Source organism: Sebastes umbrosus, chromosome 2, assembly GCF_015220745.1.
Source record: "Sebastes umbrosus isolate fSebUmb1 chromosome 2, fSebUmb1.pri, whole genome shotgun sequence".
In the NCBI taxonomy this organism is placed as follows: Eukaryota; Metazoa; Chordata; class Actinopteri; order Perciformes; family Sebastidae; genus Sebastes; species Sebastes umbrosus.
The window spans coordinates 19,959,313-19,977,705 of record NC_051270.1 but is presented as its reverse complement, the minus strand read 5'-3'; the positions used below and the strand labels follow the sequence as shown (position 1 = coordinate 19,977,705).

The 18,393-nt window shown below is 39.1% G+C and overlaps 1 long non-coding RNA gene across 1 annotated transcript in view; it reads right to left on the bottom strand.

Annotated features, from left to right (window-relative positions):
- Positions 1 to 3,717: 3,717 nt before the first annotated feature.
- LOC119500033 overlaps positions 3,718 to 18,393 on the bottom strand; it is a 29,309-nt gene continuing 14,633 nt past the window's right edge. Inside the window, exon 3 of the long non-coding RNA XR_005209503.1 lies at positions 3,718 to 3,787. This is a non-coding gene — a long non-coding RNA (uncharacterized LOC119500033). The remainder of the gene's footprint in view (positions 3,788 to 18,393) is intronic.

Below are 18,393 nucleotides of genomic sequence, written 5' to 3'. Positions count from 1 at the left end.
TTGATTCTGGACTTTTTCAGACTTTTTTTTTCAAATAATTTTCAGACTTTTTTTTTTTTAATATATATTTTTCAGACTTTTTTCAGACATTTTTCAGACTTTTGGTTTTGGACATTTTTCAGACTTTTTTTTAAATATATTTTTCAGACTTTTCTGGACATTTTTCAGATTTTTTTTTTTTACTTTTTTTTCAAATATTTTCAAGACATTTTTCAGACGTTTGCTTCTGGACTTTTTTTTTTAAATAACATTTTTCAGACTTTTTTTTCAAATCTTTCAGACTTTTGTGTCAGACATTTTTCAGACTTTTTTTTTTTTTTTTTACCTTTTTCAGACATTGTTTAGACTTTTCTTTTCCAACATTTTTCAAACTTTTTTTAGACATTTTTTTCAGACATTTTTCAAACCTGTAAATGCAATTAGAGTATATGTATGGCTCAATAAGGAAGCTGGTTAATAATTAATAATTGACTTATGGAAAAGGGGTGGGATTAAATAACTTTATACTTCTTCTCACTCCTTTTCGAATATGTAAATCAAGGCATCAAATGTTGACAATTTACTTTTCATTGTATATAAATACTACTTGTTTCTGACTGTCCACTTGTTGGTATGATCATTCTTTTTCCTTATTTTTTTTTTTTTTTTTTTGTATTCTACATGCTTGAAATAAATTTTGAAATGAAATGAAAAATGAAATAAGCAATGGAAATAAACCAAAGGATTCACTTTGTATATTGAGCTCAGAAGCTTTAAGAGCAGCAGATAGTTCACCTTTTCAATGCAGCTTAAACAGGGTTGAGATCTGATAACATTTAATTTTATTTATTTATTAAAGATTTATGATTCATACAATTGTGTTCAATGCAAATGATTATACTCCATACAGCAGGTTGGTACAGTGATTTGGGAGACTGGCCCTGAACCAGAAGACCTGGTTTTACTCTCAAGCTTCCACTGTGCTGAAGTGTGCCAAAAGCAAGGCACTGAAACTATATATTGTGACATAACCATTTACTTTTCAAATGATGGTGAAAAGTCCACTGCTAACATCCAAAATTACACTGATGTCCAAAAAGTGAAAATACATTGTTTTTTATTACATTTTCCTAACATTCCTAACTGACATTTTACATGACGTACTTTTTTTTAAATTTTTTTTTTTTAAAAAAACTAACCTAACATCCTGACTTATCACGAAATCTTTTCATCACGCACTATCTTGGCTAACATTCCTAACATACCTAACATGCTATACTATTGACTTTTTTTTTTTTTTTTTAACACGACTTTTTTCATCACGCACTATACTAAGCTAACATTCCTAACATACCTAACATGCTATAGACCTTTTTTTTTTTTTGGTGACTAAGAGTCATGGAATGAGGGGAAACAGAGAGAGAGAGATGCGGCAAAGGTCCACAGGTCCGGATTCGAACCCGGGTCGACCGCGGCTAAGACTCAGCCTTAGCCATACATGGGCGCCCGCTGTACGAACTGAGCTAGCCAGGCGCCCACTATTGCCATTTTTGACATACTATATAAATCTAGTTTTCATGACTTTTACAATGCCATTTTTCGGATGTACTATGCTATACATTTTTTGATGACATTTTGATGACATACTAAATACTATACTAAACTATGACATTTTACATCACTAAAGTTAATGATTAATAATTGATTTATGGAGAAGGGGTGTGATTAAATAAGTTTATACTTCTTCTCACTCCTTTTGGAATATGTAAATCAAGGCATCAAGTGTTTGAAAATGTATTTTTCTTATGCTTTTCATTGCATGTAAATACTACTTGTTTCTGACTGTCCACTTGTTGGTATGATCCTTTTTTTCTTTCTTTTTTTTGTATTCTACATGTTGGAAATAAATTTTGAAATGAAATGAAACGTTATCCAACACCTGCCATGTGCAGCTTAACACAAGCTAACTATTTCTTCTTACTATTTGAAAAAACAAGTTGCATCAGCTAACACGGTAAAAAAAAAGAAGAGCTAAACAAAGTGTAACAAAATACGAACCATTTAAATAGAAGGAAGTATAAAAATAGGAGCAGTATATACAGTATTGACAATAAACAAACTATTAACAAAAGTGCACCAGTGGAAAATGATATTGCACAGTGAGTGTAGGAGCTAAAGTCTACAACTGTAGCTACTGAGGTGATTAGCCCTGGACTGACGCGCTTTTCGCTGTAGATGGTACCTTTAGTTGTCTGTTGTGCTGTACAAAAGTGATCCTGAGTCCGCTCGTTGGTTTTACAATAACAGTTCATTTATTCTTAATATGGTATTAAAGAAGCAAGTCCAGTTACCATAGCAACGAGTAAACAATAACAACACGGCAAACAATTCAGCGTCCCTGCGGTCAAAACCCTTTGCCCTTCCGGGCTAAACCCTGACGCCAACAACACACCTCCTTACCTATATACCCGTGGCTGGGTCAATCAATTAACACAGCGCCACCTAGTGTTCCTAAAAGTGAATTACACTACAACCTCTGTATGCCAGCATACATCATACATCATGTTTTGGCTCTTACAGTGAGAATGAAATGAATGAATGAAATTCCACCTGAAAAATATCAGGTAATTGTCAGTTTTTGGTGTGTAAGTGGTCTACTGGGAGAAAAGATAACAAATAGTCAATATGATTAAGATAAATATATCAGTAATGAATTGGTATTGTGATAAAGTCATATTATAAGTAATGATTTGGTATTCTGGATTGATAACAAATTTAAATTTTGATAAGGATAATTACATCAGTAATTCATTTATATTTCTGTAAGACACAGATTAAAGGTAATAATTATAGTTACAATAATTATAAATAATAAAAAGTATAGTTAGACAAATTCAGGAAAATGTAATTAGAGTATATGTATGGCTCAATAAGGAAGCTGGTTAATAATTAATAATTGACTTATGGAGAAGGGGTGGGATTAAATAAGTTTATACTTCTTCTCACTCCTTTTCGAATATGTAAATCAAGGCATCAATCATTTACTTTTCATTGTATATAAATACTACTTGTTTCTGACTGTCCACTTGTTGGTATGATCATTCTTTTTCCTTATTTTTTTTTGTATTCTACATGCTTGAAATAAATTTTGAAATGAAATGAAAAATGAAATAAGCAATGGAAATAAACCAAAGGATTCACTTTGTATATTGAGCTCAGAAGCTTTAAGAGCAGCAGATAGTTCACCTTTTCAATGCAGCTTAAACAGGGTTGAGATCTGATAACATTTAATTTTATTTATTTATTAAAGATTTATGATTCATACAATTGTGTTCAATGCAAATGATTATACTCCATACAGCAGGTTGGTACAGTGATTTGGGAGACTGGCCCTGAACCAGAAGACCTGGTTTTACTCTCAAGCTTCCACTGTGCTGAAGTGTGCCAAAAGCAAGGCACTGAAACTATATATTGTGACGTAACCATTTACTTTTCAAATGATGGTGAAAAGTCCACTGCTAACATCCAAAATTACACTGATGTCCAAAAAGTGAAAATACATTGTTTTTTATTACATTTTCCAAACATTCCTAACTGACATTTTACATGACGTACTTTTTTTTAAATTTTTTTTTTTTAAAAAACCTAACCTAACATCCTGACTTATCACGAAATCTTTTCATCACGCACTATACTTGGCTAACATTCCTAACATACCTAACATGCTATACTATTGACTTTTTTTTTTTTTTTTTTTAACACGACTTTTTTCATCACGCACTATACTAAGCTAACATTCCTAACATACCTAACATGCTATAGACCTTTTTTTTTTACATAACATCTTTTAGACCTTTTTTCAGACATTTTTCAGACTTTTGCTTCTGGACATTTTTCAGACTTTTTTTATATATATATATATATATAATCTTCAGACTTTTCTTGACATTTTTCAGACTTTTGTGTCAGACATTTTTCAGACTTTTTTTTTTTTTTTTTTACCTTTTTCAGACATTGTTTAGACTTTTCTTTTCCAACATTTTTCAAACTTTTTTTAGACATTTTTTTCAGACATTTTTCAAACCTTTTTTTTTTACGGATATTTTTTCAGACTTTTTTTTATATATATTTTCAGACTTTTGACATTTTTTAAGACTTTTTTTTTACATAACATTTTTTAGACCTTTTTTCAGACATTTTTCAGACTTTTGCTTCTGGACATTTTTCAGACTTTTGCTTCTGGACAGTTTTCAGACTTTTTTTTTATATATTTTTCAGACATTTTTTTATATATATATATATATATATATATAATTTTCAGACTTTTCTGGACATTTTTCAGACTTTTGTGTCTGGACATTTTTCAGATTTTATTTTTTAAATATTTTAAAGACATCTTTCAGACTTTTGCTTCTGGACTTTTTCAGATTTTTTTTTTTTACATAACATTTTTTAGACCTTTTTTCAGACATTTTTCAGACTTTTGCTTCTGGACTTTTTCAGACTTTTTTTTTCAAATAATTTTCAGACTTTTTTTTTTATATATATATTTTTCAAACTTTTCTTAACATTTTTCAGACTTTTGTGTTCGGACATTTTTCAGACTTTTTTTTTTTTTTTTACCTTTTCAGACATTGCTTGATTTTCTCAAACTTTTTTTAGACTTTTTTCTCAGACATTTTTCAAACCTTTTTTTCCAGACATTTTTCAAACTTTTTTTCAGTTTTTTTTCCAGTATTTTTCAAACAAACATTTGTTTCAGACATTTTCAGACTTTTTTTTGGACATTTTTCAGACTTTTTCTTTTTTCGAATATTTTTCAGACTTTTTTTTTTTATACATATTTTCAGACTTTTCTTGCCATTTTTCAGACTTTTGTGTCAAGACATTTTTCAGACTTTTTTTTTTTACATACAATTTTTTAAGCCATTTTTCAGACATTTTTCAGACTTTTGCTTCTGGACATTTTTCAGACATTTTTTTTCAAATACTTTTCAGACTTTTTTTTCAGACTTTTTTTTTTCAAACATTTTTCAGACTTTTTTTTTCGAAAACTTTTCAGACTTTTTTTTTTATATATATTTTTTAAACTTTTCTTGACATTTTTCGGACTTTTGTTTTCCGGACATTTTTCAGACTTTTTTTTCCAACATTTTTCAGACTTTTTTTTTTCGAATACTTTTCAGACTTTTTTTTATACATTTTTTAGAAAAAAAAGCTTCGGCCACTCGTGATGTGTTCGGTGTCCCATGGAGGTTTCCAAACACCTCTCGCCATTCTGCCCTCCCAGACTGCTCCCCAGCCTGTCCTGGAGGCATCTGTGAACACCAAAGTCCTCCTTGAAGGCAGATTGCCCAAGGGTACACCTTGTGTGAGCAACTTGCGGTCCCTCCATGGGCTCAGAGCTCTCTGACATGACTGAGTCACTCTGAGCTTCACATGCCTGTCCCTCCGTGGATGGAGGTTGAACGCATTCAGCCACCGCTGCAGGGGCCGAGCCCTGAGCAGGCCCAGCGGAATCACCAACACTGCTAATGATATCAACCCCAGCAGTCTCTGAAAGTGAAGCAACTGTAGGCGTTTGCCCAGTCGGAAGATACGCAAGACCGTTAGGATTCTCGCAACCCTCTGAGGGGTAAGGGACGCCTTCATCACAAGTGAGTTCAGGCAAAGCCCCAAGAATACTGTTTCCTGCCTCGGTTCGAGGTTGCTTTTCTTTAAGTTCACCCTGAAACCAAGGGATTGGACATGAGCTAAGACCCTCCCGGTATGCTGCATGACCTGTTCGCGAGATGAAGCGCAGACCAGCCAGTCGTCCAGGTGTGGCAGGATCTTTAAGCCTGCACTCTGGAGTGGTGACAGATCGACAAATGGGGACGTGGAAGTACGCGTCTTTTAGATCGATAGTGGTGAACCGTTCCCCTTGCTCTATCGACTCTAGAATGTGCCGTGTGTGCAGCATTCTGAACGGCAGAACCTTTATGTAGGTATTTAGGCGCTGGAGGTCCAGGATGGGACGTATCCCACCATCCTTTTTGGGAGCAAGGAAATATGTTGAATAAAAGCCAGCTTGCTGTTCGCTGGGCCTTACCTTCGCAATTACGTTCTTCTGAAGGAGGATTGCAATCTCCTCGGACAGAACTTTTGCCTGGAATGGGTCCTTGACAAACGTCATCTGGACCCTGGAAAAAGGTGGGGGCCGCCGCCGAAATTGAATTCTGTAACCCCTTGCAACAGTAGCCACTACCCAGGGGTCTGAGACTTCCTTCTCCCAGCTGTCCAGGCGTAGCTGGGAGTGAACCTTGGCGGCTTCCCCACCACTCCTATGCAGAGGCCCCCTGGGTCCCTGGACCTTTGGGGGGGCGTCTCCTTTGAGGAGCCCCTCTTGCTGTACGCCGGGGCTGAAACCCTTGATGCTGCAGTCGCAGTCTTCCTGCAGCATCACCCGAACTTTGTGCACCTGAGCCCTGGCGCCTGCCACGCATCAGGGTGATCGGCCTGATGTTCTCCATATGCCGGCAAGTCCCTAGGGGAGATCCCCTCCGAACAAGCCGCAGTCAGTGGAGCTGCTCTCTGAGCCTCCATTCTACTCACCCTGTCTGCCAGACCACGAATGGCGGCCAGGATTTGAGACTGAGTATCCACCTGCCCCCAGTAGTCAATGGGGATATATGCACTCGCTGGCTCAAAGGTATAAACAAAAATACTGCTCATAAGAACTAAAATCACCCCTTTCCTGTACGCGGACGTACAAGGGGGAACAAATAACCAATCCCACCTACTGCGCACAGAGGTTTAAGGGGGAAATGAAAACGCCCTTTTAAACACAAGGGGAATGCAAGGCAAAATCCTTGGCTAAATGAAATATGCCGAAAGGTGGATTCGAACCCCGGCCTACCGCGGTAAGAGCGCCCGCTCTACCGGGTGAGCTATAACACTCAACGGGCTTTTTTCATCGGCGCGCGACTGTTTAAATAAATAACACCACAGAACTTTTGCCTTTGGACTGGGTCCTTGACCAGGGCTCTGGATGACCCCAGGCAGCCTGGAATTGGTGCTGCTGGCCCGTTGGTCTCTGCCTCGTCGCTGCAGGCCGACTGAATGTGCGCTGCACGCTCTCTCGAGTACGCAGAGACTGTTCAGAGCTTTCTCCAAGACACTCTGGGAGTCAGAGTGAAAGACTCTAACCTTACCTTACCTTTTTCAGACATTGTTTAGACTTTTCTTTTCCAACATTTTTCAAACTTTTTTTAGAAATTTTTTGTTCAGACATTTTTCAAACCTTTTTTTTTTACGGATATTTTTTCAGACTTTTTTTTATATATATTTTCAGACTTTTGACATTTTTTAAGACTTTTTTTTTTTACATAACATTTTTTAGACCTTTTTTCAGACATTTTTCAGACTTTTGCTTCTGGACATTTTTCAGACTTTTGCTTCTGGACAGTTTTCAGACTTTTTTTTTTATATATTTTTCAGACATTTTTTTATATATATATATATATATATATAATTTTCAGACTTTTCTGGACATTTTTCAGACTTTTGTGTCTGGACATTTTTCAGATTTTATTTTTTAAATATTTTAAAGACATCTTTCAGACTTTTGCTTCTGGACTTTTTCAGATTTTTTTTTTTTACATAACATTTTTTAGACCTTTTTTCAGACATTTTTCAGACTTTTGCTTCTGGACTTTTTCAGACTTTTTTTTTCAAATAATTTTCAGACTTTTTTTTTATATATATATATTTTTCAAACTTTTCTTAACATTTTTCAGACTTTTGTGTTCGGACTTTTTTCAGTATTTTTTTTTTTATTTTACCTTTTCAGACATTGCTTGATTTTCTCAAACTTTTTTTAGACTTTTTTCTCAGACATTTTTCAAACCTTTTTTTCCAGACATTTTTCAAACTTTTTTTCAGTTTTTTTTCCAGTATTTTTCAAACAAACATTTGTTTCAGACATTTTCAGACTTTTTTTTGGACATTTTTCAGACTTTTTCTTTTTTCGAATATTTTTCAGACTTTTTTTTTTTATACATATTTTCAGACTTTTCTTGCCATTTTTCAGACTTTTGTGTCAAGACATTTTTCAGACTTTTTTTTTTTACATACAATTTTTTAAGCCATTTTTCAGACATTTTTCAGACTTTTGCTTCTGGACATTTTTCAGACATTTTTTTTCAAATACTTTTCAGACTTTTTTTTCAGACTTTTTTTTTTCAAACATTTTTCAGACTTTTTTTTTCGAAAACTTTTCAGACTTTTTTTTTTATATATATTTTTTAAAATTTTCTTGACATTTTTCGGACTTTTGTTTTCCGGACATTTTTCAGACTTTTTTTTCCAACATTTTTCAGACTTTTTTTTTTCGAATACTTTTCAGACTTTTTTTTATACATTTTTTAGAAAAAAAAGCTTCGGCCACTCGTGATGTGTTCGGTGTCCCATGGAGGTTTCCAAACACCTCTCGCCATTCTGCCCTCCCAGACTGCTCCCCAGCCTGTCCTGGAGGCATCTGTGAACACCAAAGTCCTCCTTGAAGGCAGATTGCCCAAGGGTACACCTTGTGTGAGCAACTTGCGGTCCCTCCATGGGCTCAGAGCTCTCTGACATGACTGAGTCACTCTGAGCTTCACATGCCTGTCCCTCCGTGGATGGAGGTTGAACGCATTCAGCCACCGCTGCAGGGGCCGAGCCCTGAGCAGGCCCAGCGGAATCACCAACACTGCTAATGATATCAACCCCAGCAGTCTCTGAAAGTGAAGCAACTGTAGGCGTTTGCCCAGTCGGAAGATACGCAAGACCGTTAGGATTCTCGCAACCCTCTGAGGGGTAAGGGACGCCTTCATCACAAGTGAGTTCAGGCAAAGCCCCAAGAATACTGTTTCCTGCCTCGGTTCGAGGTTGCTTTTCTTTAAGTTCACCCTGAAACCAAGGGATTGGACATGAGCTAAGACCCTCCCGGTATGCTGCATGACCTGTTCGCGAGATGAAGCGCAGACCAGCCAGTCGTCCAGGTGTGGCAGGATCTTTAAGCCTGCACTCTGGAGTGGTGACAGATCGACAAATGGGGACGTGGAAGTACGCGTCTTTTAGATCGATAGTGGTGAACCGTTCCCCTTGCTCTATCGACTCTAGAATGTGCCGTGTGTGCAGCATTCTGAACGGCAGAACCTTTATGTAGGTATTTAGGCGCTGGAGGTCCAGGATGGGACGTATCCCACCATCCTTTTTGGGAGCAAGGAAATATGTTGAATAAAAGCCAGCTTGCTGTTCGCTGGGCCTTACCTTCGCAATTACGTTCTTCTGAAGGAGGATTGCAATCTCCTCGGACAGAACTTTTGCCTGGAATGGGTCCTTGACAAACGTCATCTGGACCCTGGAAAAAGGTGGGGGCCGCCGCCGAAATTGAATTCTGTAACCCCTTGCAACAGTAGCCACTACCCAGGGGTCTGAGACTTCCTTCTCCCAGCTGTCCAGGCGTAGCTGGGAGTGAACCTTGGCGGCTTCCCCACCACTCCTATGCAGAGGCCCCCTGGGTCCCTGGACCTTTGGGGGGGCGTCTCCTTTGAGGAGCCCCTCTTGCTGTACGCCGGGGCTGAAACCCTTGATGCTGCAGTCGCAGTCTTCCTGCAGCATCACCCGAACTTTGTGCACCTGAGCCCTGGCGCCTGCCACGCATCCAGGGCTCTGGATGACCCCAGGCAGCCTGGAATTGGTGCTGCTGGCCCGTTGGTCTCTGCCTCGTCGCTGCAGGCCGACTGAATGTGCGCTGCACGCTCTCTCGAGTACGCAGAGACTGTTCAGAGCTTTCTCCAAGACACTCTGGGAGTCAGAGTGAAAGACTCTAACCTTACCTTACCTTTTTCAGACATTGTTTAGACTTTTCTTTTCCAACATTTTTCAAACTTTTTTTAGACATTTTTTTCAGACATTTTTCAAACCTTTTTTTTTTACGGATATTTTTTCAGACTTTTTTTTATATATATTTTCAGACTTTTGACATTTTTTAAGACTTTTTTTTTTTTACATAACATTTTTTAGACCTTTTTTCAGACATTTTTCAGACTTTTGCTTCTGGACATTTTTCAGACTTTTGCTTCTGGACAGTTTTCAGACTTTTTTTTTTATATATTTTTCAGACATTTTTTTATATATATATATATATATATATAATTTTCAGACTTTTCTGGACATTTTTCAGACTTTTGTGTCTGGACATTTTTCAGATTTTATTTTTTAAATATTTTAAAGACATCTTTCAGACTTTTGCTTCTGGACTTTTTCAGATTTTTTTTTTTTACATAACATTTTTTAGACCTTTTTTCAGACATTTTTCAGACTTTTGCTTCTGGACTTTTTCAGACTTTTTTTTTCAAATAATTTTCAGACTTTTTTTTTTATATATATATTTTTCAAACTTTTCTTAACATTTTTCAGACTTTTGTGTTCGGACATTTTTCAGACTTTTTTTTTTTTTTTTTTTTTTTTTTTTACCTTTTCAGACATTGCTTGATTTTCTCAAACTTTTTTTAGACTTTTTTTTCAGACATTTTTCAAACCTTTTTTTCCAGACATTTTTCAAACTTTTTTTCAGTTTTTTTTCCAGTATTTTTCAAACAAACATTTGTTTCAGACATTTTCAGACTTTTTTTTGGACATTTTTCAGACTTTTTCTTTTTTCGAATATTTTTCAGACTTTTTTTTTTTATACATATTTTCAGACTTTTCTTGCCATTTTTCAGACTTTTGTGTCAAGACATTTTTCAGACTTTTTTTTTTTACATACAATTTTTTAAGCCATTTTTCAGACATTTTTCAGACTTTTGCTTCTGGACATTTTTCAGACATTTTTTTTCAAATACTTTTCAGACTTTTTTTTCAGACTTTTTTTTTTCAAACATTTTTCAGACTTTTTTTTTCGAAAACTTTTCAGACTTTTTTTTTTATATATATTTTTTAAACTTTTCTTGACATTTTTCGGACTTTTGTTTTCCGGACATTTTTCAGACTTTTTTTTCCAACATTTTTCAGACTTTTTTTTTTCGAATACTTTTCAGACTTTTTTTTATACATTTTTTAGAAAAAAAAGCTTCGGCCACTCGTGATGTGTTCGGTGTCCCATGGAGGTTTCCAAACACCTCTCGCCATTCTGCCCTCCCAGACTGCTCCCCAGCCTGTCCTGGAGGCATCTGTGAACACCAAAGTCCTCCTTGAAGGCAGATTGCCCAAGGGTACACCTTGTGTGAGCAACTTGCGGTCCCTCCATGGGCTCAGAGCTCTCTGACATGACTGAGTCACTCTGAGCTTCACATGCCTGTCCCTCCGTGGATGGAGGTTGAACGCATTCAGCCACCGCTGCAGGGGCCGAGCCCTGAGCAGGCCCAGCGGAATCACCAACACTGCTAATGATATCAACCCCAGCAGTCTCTGAAAGTGAAGCAACTGTAGGCGTTTGCCCAGTCGGAAGATACGCAAGACCGTTAGGATTCTCGCAACCCTCTGAGGGGTAAGGGACGCCTTCATCACAAGTGAGTTCAGGCAAAGCCCCAAGAATACTGTTTCCTGCCTCGGTTCGAGGTTGCTTTTCTTTAAGTTCACCCTGAAACCAAGGGATTGGACATGAGCTAAGACCCTCCCGGTATGCTGCATGACCTGTTCGCGAGATGAAGCGCAGACCAGCCAGTCGTCCAGGTGTGGCAGGATCTTTAAGCCTGCACTCTGGAGTGGTGACAGATCGACAAATGGGGACGTGGAAGTACGCGTCTTTTAGATCGATAGTGGTGAACCGTTCCCCTTGCTCTATCGACTCTAGAATGTGCCGTGTGTGCAGCATTCTGAACGGCAGAACCTTTATGTAGGTATTTAGGCGCTGGAGGTCCAGGATGGGACGTATCCCACCATCCTTTTTGGGAGCAAGGAAATATGTTGAATAAAAGCCAGCTTGCTGTTCGCTGGGCCTTACCTTCGCAATTACGTTCTTCTGAAGGAGGATTGCAATCTCCTCGGACAGAACTTTTGCCTGGAATGGGTCCTTGACAAACGTCATCTGGACCCTGGAAAAAGGTGGGGGCCGCCGCCGAAATTGAATTCTGTAACCCCTTGCAACAGTAGCCACTACCCAGGGGTCTGAGACTTCCTTCTCCCAGCTGTCCAGGCGTAGCTGGGAGTGAACCTTGGCGGCTTCCCCACCACTCCTATGCAGAGGCCCCCTGGGTCCCTGGACCTTTGGGGGGGCGTCTCCTTTGAGGAGCCCCTCTTGCTGTACGCCGGGGCTGAAACCCTTGATGCTGCAGTCGCAGTCTTCCTGCAGCATCACCCGAACTTTGTGCACCTGAGCCCTGGCGCCTGCCACGCATCCAGGGCTCTGGATGACCCCAGGCAGCCTGGAATTGGTGCTGCTGGCCCGTTGGTCTCTGCCTCGTCGCTGCAGGCCGACTGAATGTGCGCTGCACGCTCTCTCGAGTACGCAGAGACTGTTCAGAGCTTTCTCCAAGACACTCTGGGAGTCAGAGTGAAAGACTCTAACCTTACCTTACCTTTTTCAGACATTGTTTAGACTTTTCTTTTCCAACATTTTTCAAACTTTTTTTAGACATTTTTTTCAGACATTTTTCAAACCTTTTTTTTTTACGGATATTTTTTCAGACTTTTTTTTATATATATTTTCAGACTTTTGACATTTTTTAAGACTTTTTTTTTTTACATAACATTTTTTAGACCTTTTTTCAGACATTTTTCAGACTTTTGCTTCTGGACATTTTTCAGACTTTTGCTTCTGGACAGTTTTCAGACTTTTTTTTTTATATATTTTTCAGACATTTTTTTATATATATATATATATATATATAATTTTCAGACTTTTATGGACATTTTTAAGACTTTTGTGTCTGGACATTTTTCAGATTTTATTTTTTAAATATTTTAAAGACATCTTTCAGACTTTTGCTTCTGGACTTTTTCAGATTTTTTTTTTTACATAACATTTTTTAGACCTTTTTTCAGACATTTTTCAGACTTTTGCTTCTGGACTTTTTCAGACTTTTTTTTTCAAATAATTTTCAGACTTTTTTTTTTATATATATATTTTTCAAACTTTTCTTAACATTTTTCAGACTTTTGTGTTCGGACATTTTTCAGACTTTTTTTTTTTTTTTTTACCTTTTCAGACATTGCTTGATTTTCTCAAACTTTTTTTAGACTTTTTTCTCAGACATTTTTCAAACCTTTTTTTCCAGACATTTTTCAAACTTTTTTTCAGTTTTTTTTCCAGTATTTTTCAAACAAACATTTGTTTCAGACATTTTCAGACTTTTTTTTGGACATTTTTCAGACTTTTTCTTTTTTCGAATATTTTTCAGACTTTTTTTTTTTATACATATTTTCAGACTTTTCTTGCCATTTTTCAGACTTTTGTGTCAAGACATTTTTCAGACTTTTTTTTTTTACATACAATTTTTTAAGCCATTTTTCAGACATTTTTCAGACTTTTGCTTCTGGACATTTTTCAGACATTTTTTTTCAAATACTTTTCAGACTTTTTTTTCAGACTTTTTTTTTTCAAACATTTTTCAGACTTTTTTTTTCGAAAACTTTTCAGACTTTTTTTTTTATATATATTTTTTAAACTTTTCTTGACATTTTTCGGACTTTTGTTTTCCGGACATTTTTCAGACTTTTTTTTCCAACATTTTTCAGAATTTTTTTTTTCGAATACTTTTCAGACTTTTTTTTATACATTTTTTAGAAAAAAAAAGCTTCGGCCACTCGTGATGTGTTCGGTGTCCCATGGAGGTTTCCAAACACCTCTCGCCATTCTGCCCTCCCAGACTGCTCCCCAGCCTGTCCTGGAGGCATCTGTGAACACCAAAGTCCTCCTTGAAGGCAGATTGCCCAAGGGTACACCTTGTGTGAGCAACTTGCGGTCCCTCCATGGGCTCAGAGCTCTCTGACATGACTGAGTCACTCTGAGCTTCACATGCCTGTCCCTCCGTGGATGGAGGTTGAACGCATTCAGCCACCGCTGCAGGGGCCGAGCCCTGAGCAGGCCCAGCGGAATCACCAACACTGCTAATGATATCAACCCCAGCAGTCTCTGAAAGTGAAGCAACTGTAGGCGTTTGCCCAGTCGGAAGATACGCAAGACCGTTAGGATTCTCGCAACCCTCTGAGGGGTAAGGGACGCCTTCATCACAAGTGAGTTCAGGCAAAGCCCCAAGAATACTGTTTCCTGCCTCGGTTCGAGGTTGCTTTTCTTTAAGTTCACCCTGAAACCAAGGGATTGGACATGAGCTAAGACCCTCCCGGTATGCTGCATGACCTGTTCGCGAGATGAAGCGCAGACCAGCCAGTCGTCCAGGTGTGGCAGGATCTTTAAGCCTGCACTCTGGAGTGGTGACAGATCGACAAATGGGGACGTGGAAGTACGCGTCTTTTAGATCGATAGTGGTGAACCGTTCCCCTTGCTCTATCGACTCTAGAATGTGCCGTGTGTGCAGCATTCTGAACGGCAGAACCTTTATGTAGGTATTTAGGCGCTGGAGGTCCAGGATGGGACGTATCCCACCATCCTTTTTGGGAGCAAGGAACTATGTTGAATAAAAGCCAGCTTGCTGTTCGCTGGGCCTTACCTTCGCAATTACGTTCTTCTGAAGGAGGATTGCAATCTCCTCGGACAGAACTTTTGCCTGGAATGGGTCCTTGACAAACGTCATCTGGACCCTGGAAAAAGGTGGGGGCCGCCGCCGAAATTGAATTCTGTAACCCCTTGCAACAGTAGCCACTACCCAGGGGTCTGAGACTTCCTTCTCCCAGCTGTCCAGGCGTAGCTGGGAGTGAACCTTGGCGGCTTCCCCACCACTCCTATGCAGAGGCCCCCTGGGTCCCTGGACCTTTGGGGGGGCGTCTCCTTTGAGGAGCCCCTCTTGCTGTACGCCGGGGCTGAAACCCTTGATGCTGCAGTCGCAGTCTTCCTGCAGCATCACCCGAACTTTGTGCACCTGAGCCCTGGCGCCTGCCACGCATCACGCAGAGACTGTTCAGCTTTCTCCAAGACACTCTGGGAGTCAGAGTGAAAGACTCTACCCGGTACCACCGGCATGTTGCTGAGCTCCTTCCTGATGTTCTCGGGGAGGGTTGTCTGAGCTAGCCAAGATCTGTCTGCGGGCCATCATGGCTGACGACATAGCGGAACCGATGTCACGAGTAAGCTGAGAGTGTGTGGACAGTGCCGCATCTATCAGGTTTCTGGTGTCCTGATCACCCGCACTAGCGGTCCTTCTGAGCGCTGCTAACAAGAGAGCGAGTGCATTTCCTGCACGCGCCGCGCGGGCGGCTGCATTATAGGACCTACAAACCAAGTGGTCTGTCTTCTTGCACTCCTTACGAGGACAGTGTGGATTAGTGGTCACCTTATCTGGGCCTAGAGGGGTTTAAAGCTGCCATTTCCCTCTCTACAGGCGGCATATCGCCCAAACCGGACTCATGGGGGTACTGTGCCTTGGCTAGCCTCCCGCACCCCGAATTAAGGGTGATCGGCCTGATGTTCTCCATATGCCGGCAAGTCCCTAGGGGAGATCCCCTCCGAACAAGCCGCAGTCAGTGGAGCTGCTCTCTGAGCCTCCATTCTACTCACCCTGTCTGCCAGACCACGAATGGCGGCCAGGATTTGAGACTGAGTATCCACCTGCCCCCAGTAGTCAATGGGGATATATGCACTCGCTGGCTCAAAGGTATAAACAAAAATACTGCTCATAAGAACTAAAATCACCCCTTTCCTGTACGCGGACGTACAAGGGGGAACAAATAACCAATCCCACCTACTGCGCACAGAGGTTTAAGGGGGAAATGAAAACGCCCTTTTAAACACAAGGGGAATGCAAGGCAAAATCCTTGGCTAAATGAAATATGCCGAAAGGTGGATTCGAACCCCGGCCTACCGCGGTAAGAGCGCCCGCTCTACCGGGTGAGCTATAACACTCAACGGGCTTTTTTCATCGGCGCGCGACTGTTTAAATAAATAACCCCACAGAACTTTTGCCTTTGGACTGGGTCCTTGACCAGGGCTCTGGATGACCCCAGGCAGCCTGGAATTGGTGCTGCTGGCCCGTTGGTCTCTGCCTCGTCGCTGCAGGCCGACTGAATGTGCGCTGCACGCTCTCTCGAGTACGCAGAGACTGTTCAGAGCTTTCTCCAAGACACTCTGGGAGTCAGAGTGAAAGACTCTAACCTTACCTTACCTTTTCAGACATTGTTTAGACTTTTCTTTTCCAACATTTTTCAAACTTTTTTTAGAAATTTTTTGTTCAGACATTTTTCAAACCTTTTTTTTTTTACGGATATTTTTTCAGACTTTTTTTATATATATTTCAGACTTTTGACATTTTTTAAGACTTTTTTTTTTACATAACATTTTTTAGACCTTTTTTCAGACATTTTTCAGACTTTTGCTTCTGGACATTTTTCAGACTTTTGCTTCTGGACAGTTTTTCAGACTTTTTTTTTATATATTTTTCAGACATTTTTTTATATATATATATATATATATATAATTTTCAGACTTTTCTGGACATTTTTCAGACTTTTGTGTCTGGACATTTTTCAGATTTTATTTTTTAAATATTTTAAAGACATCTTTCAGACTTTTGCTTCTGGACTTTTTCAGATTTTTTTTTTTACATAACATTTTTTAGACCTTTTTTCAGACATTTTTCAGACTTTTGCTTCTGGACTTTTTCAGACTTTTTTTTTCAAATAATTTTCAGACTTTTTTTTTATATATATATATTTTTCAAACTTTTCTTAACATTTTTCAGAATTTTGTGTTCGGACATTTTTCAGAATTTTTTTTTTTTTTTTTTTTTTTTTTTACCTTTTCAGACATTGCTTGATTTTCTCAAACTTTTTTTAGACTTTTTTCTCAGACATTTTTCAAACCTTTTTTTCCAGACATTTTTCAAACTTTTTTTCAGTTTTTTTTTCCAGTATTTTTCAAACAAACATTTGTTTCAGACATTTTCAGACTTTTTTTTGGACATTTTTCAGACTTTTTCTTTTTTCGAATATTTTTCAGACTTTTTTTTTTTATACATATTTTCAGACTTTTCTTGCCATTTTTCAGACTTTTGTGTCAAGACATTTTTCAGACTTTTTTTTTTTACATACAATTTTTTAAGCCATTTTTCAGACATTTTTCAGACTTTTGCTTCTGGACATTTTTCAGACATTTTTTTTCAAATACTTTTCAGACTTTTTTTCAGACTTTTTTTTTTCAAACATTTTTCAGACTTTTTTTTTCGAAAACTTTTCAGACTTTTTTTTTTTATATATATTTTTTAAACTTTTCTTGACATTTTTCGGACTTTTGTTTTCCGGACATTTTTCAGACTTTTTTTTCCAACATTTTTCAGACTTTTTTTTTTAGAATACTTTTCAGACTTTTTTTTATACATTTTTTAGAAAAAAAAGCTTCGGCCACTCGTGATGTGTTCGGTGTCCCATGGAGGTTTCCAAACACCTCTCGCCATTCTGCCCTCCCAGACTGCTCCCCAGCCTGTCCTGGAGGCATCTGTGAACACCAAAGTCCTCCTTGAAGGCAGATTGCCCAAGGGTACACCTTGTGTGAGCAACTTGCGGTCCCTCCATGGGCTCAGAGCTCTCTGACATGACTGAGTCACTCTGAGCTTCACATGCCTGTCCCTCCGTGGATGGAGGTTGAACGCATTCAGCCACCGCTGCAGGGGCCGAGCCCTGAGCAGGCCCAGCGGAATCACCAACACTGCTAATGATATCAACCCCAGCAGTCTCTGAAAGTGAAGCAACTGTAGGCGTTTGCCCAGTCGGAAGATACGCAAGACCGTTAGGATTCTCGCAACCCTCTGAGGGGTAAGGGACGCCTTCATCACAAGTGAGTTCAGGCAAAGCCCCAAGAATACTGTTTCCTGCCTCGGTTCGAGGTTGCTTTTCTTTAAGTTCACCCTGAAACCAAGGGATTGGACATGAGCTAAGACCCTCCCGGTATGCTGCATGACCTGTTCGCGAGATGAAGCGCAGACCAGCCAGTCGTCCAGGTGTGGCAGGATCTTTAAGCCTGCACTCTGGAGTGGTGACAGATCGACAAATGGGGACGTGGAAGTACGCGTCTTTTAGATCGATAGTGGTGAACCGTTCCCCTTGCTCTATCGACTCTAGAATGTGCCGTGTGTGCAGCATTCTGAACGGCAGAACCTTTATGTAGGTATTTAGGCGCTGGAGGTCCAGGATGGGACGTATCCCACCATCCTTTTTGGGAGCAAGGAAATATGTTGAATAAAAGCCAGCTTGCTGTTCGCTGGGCCTTACCTTCGCAATTACGTTCTTCTGAAGGAGGATTGCAATCTCCTCGGACAGAACTTTTGCCTGGAATGGGTCCTT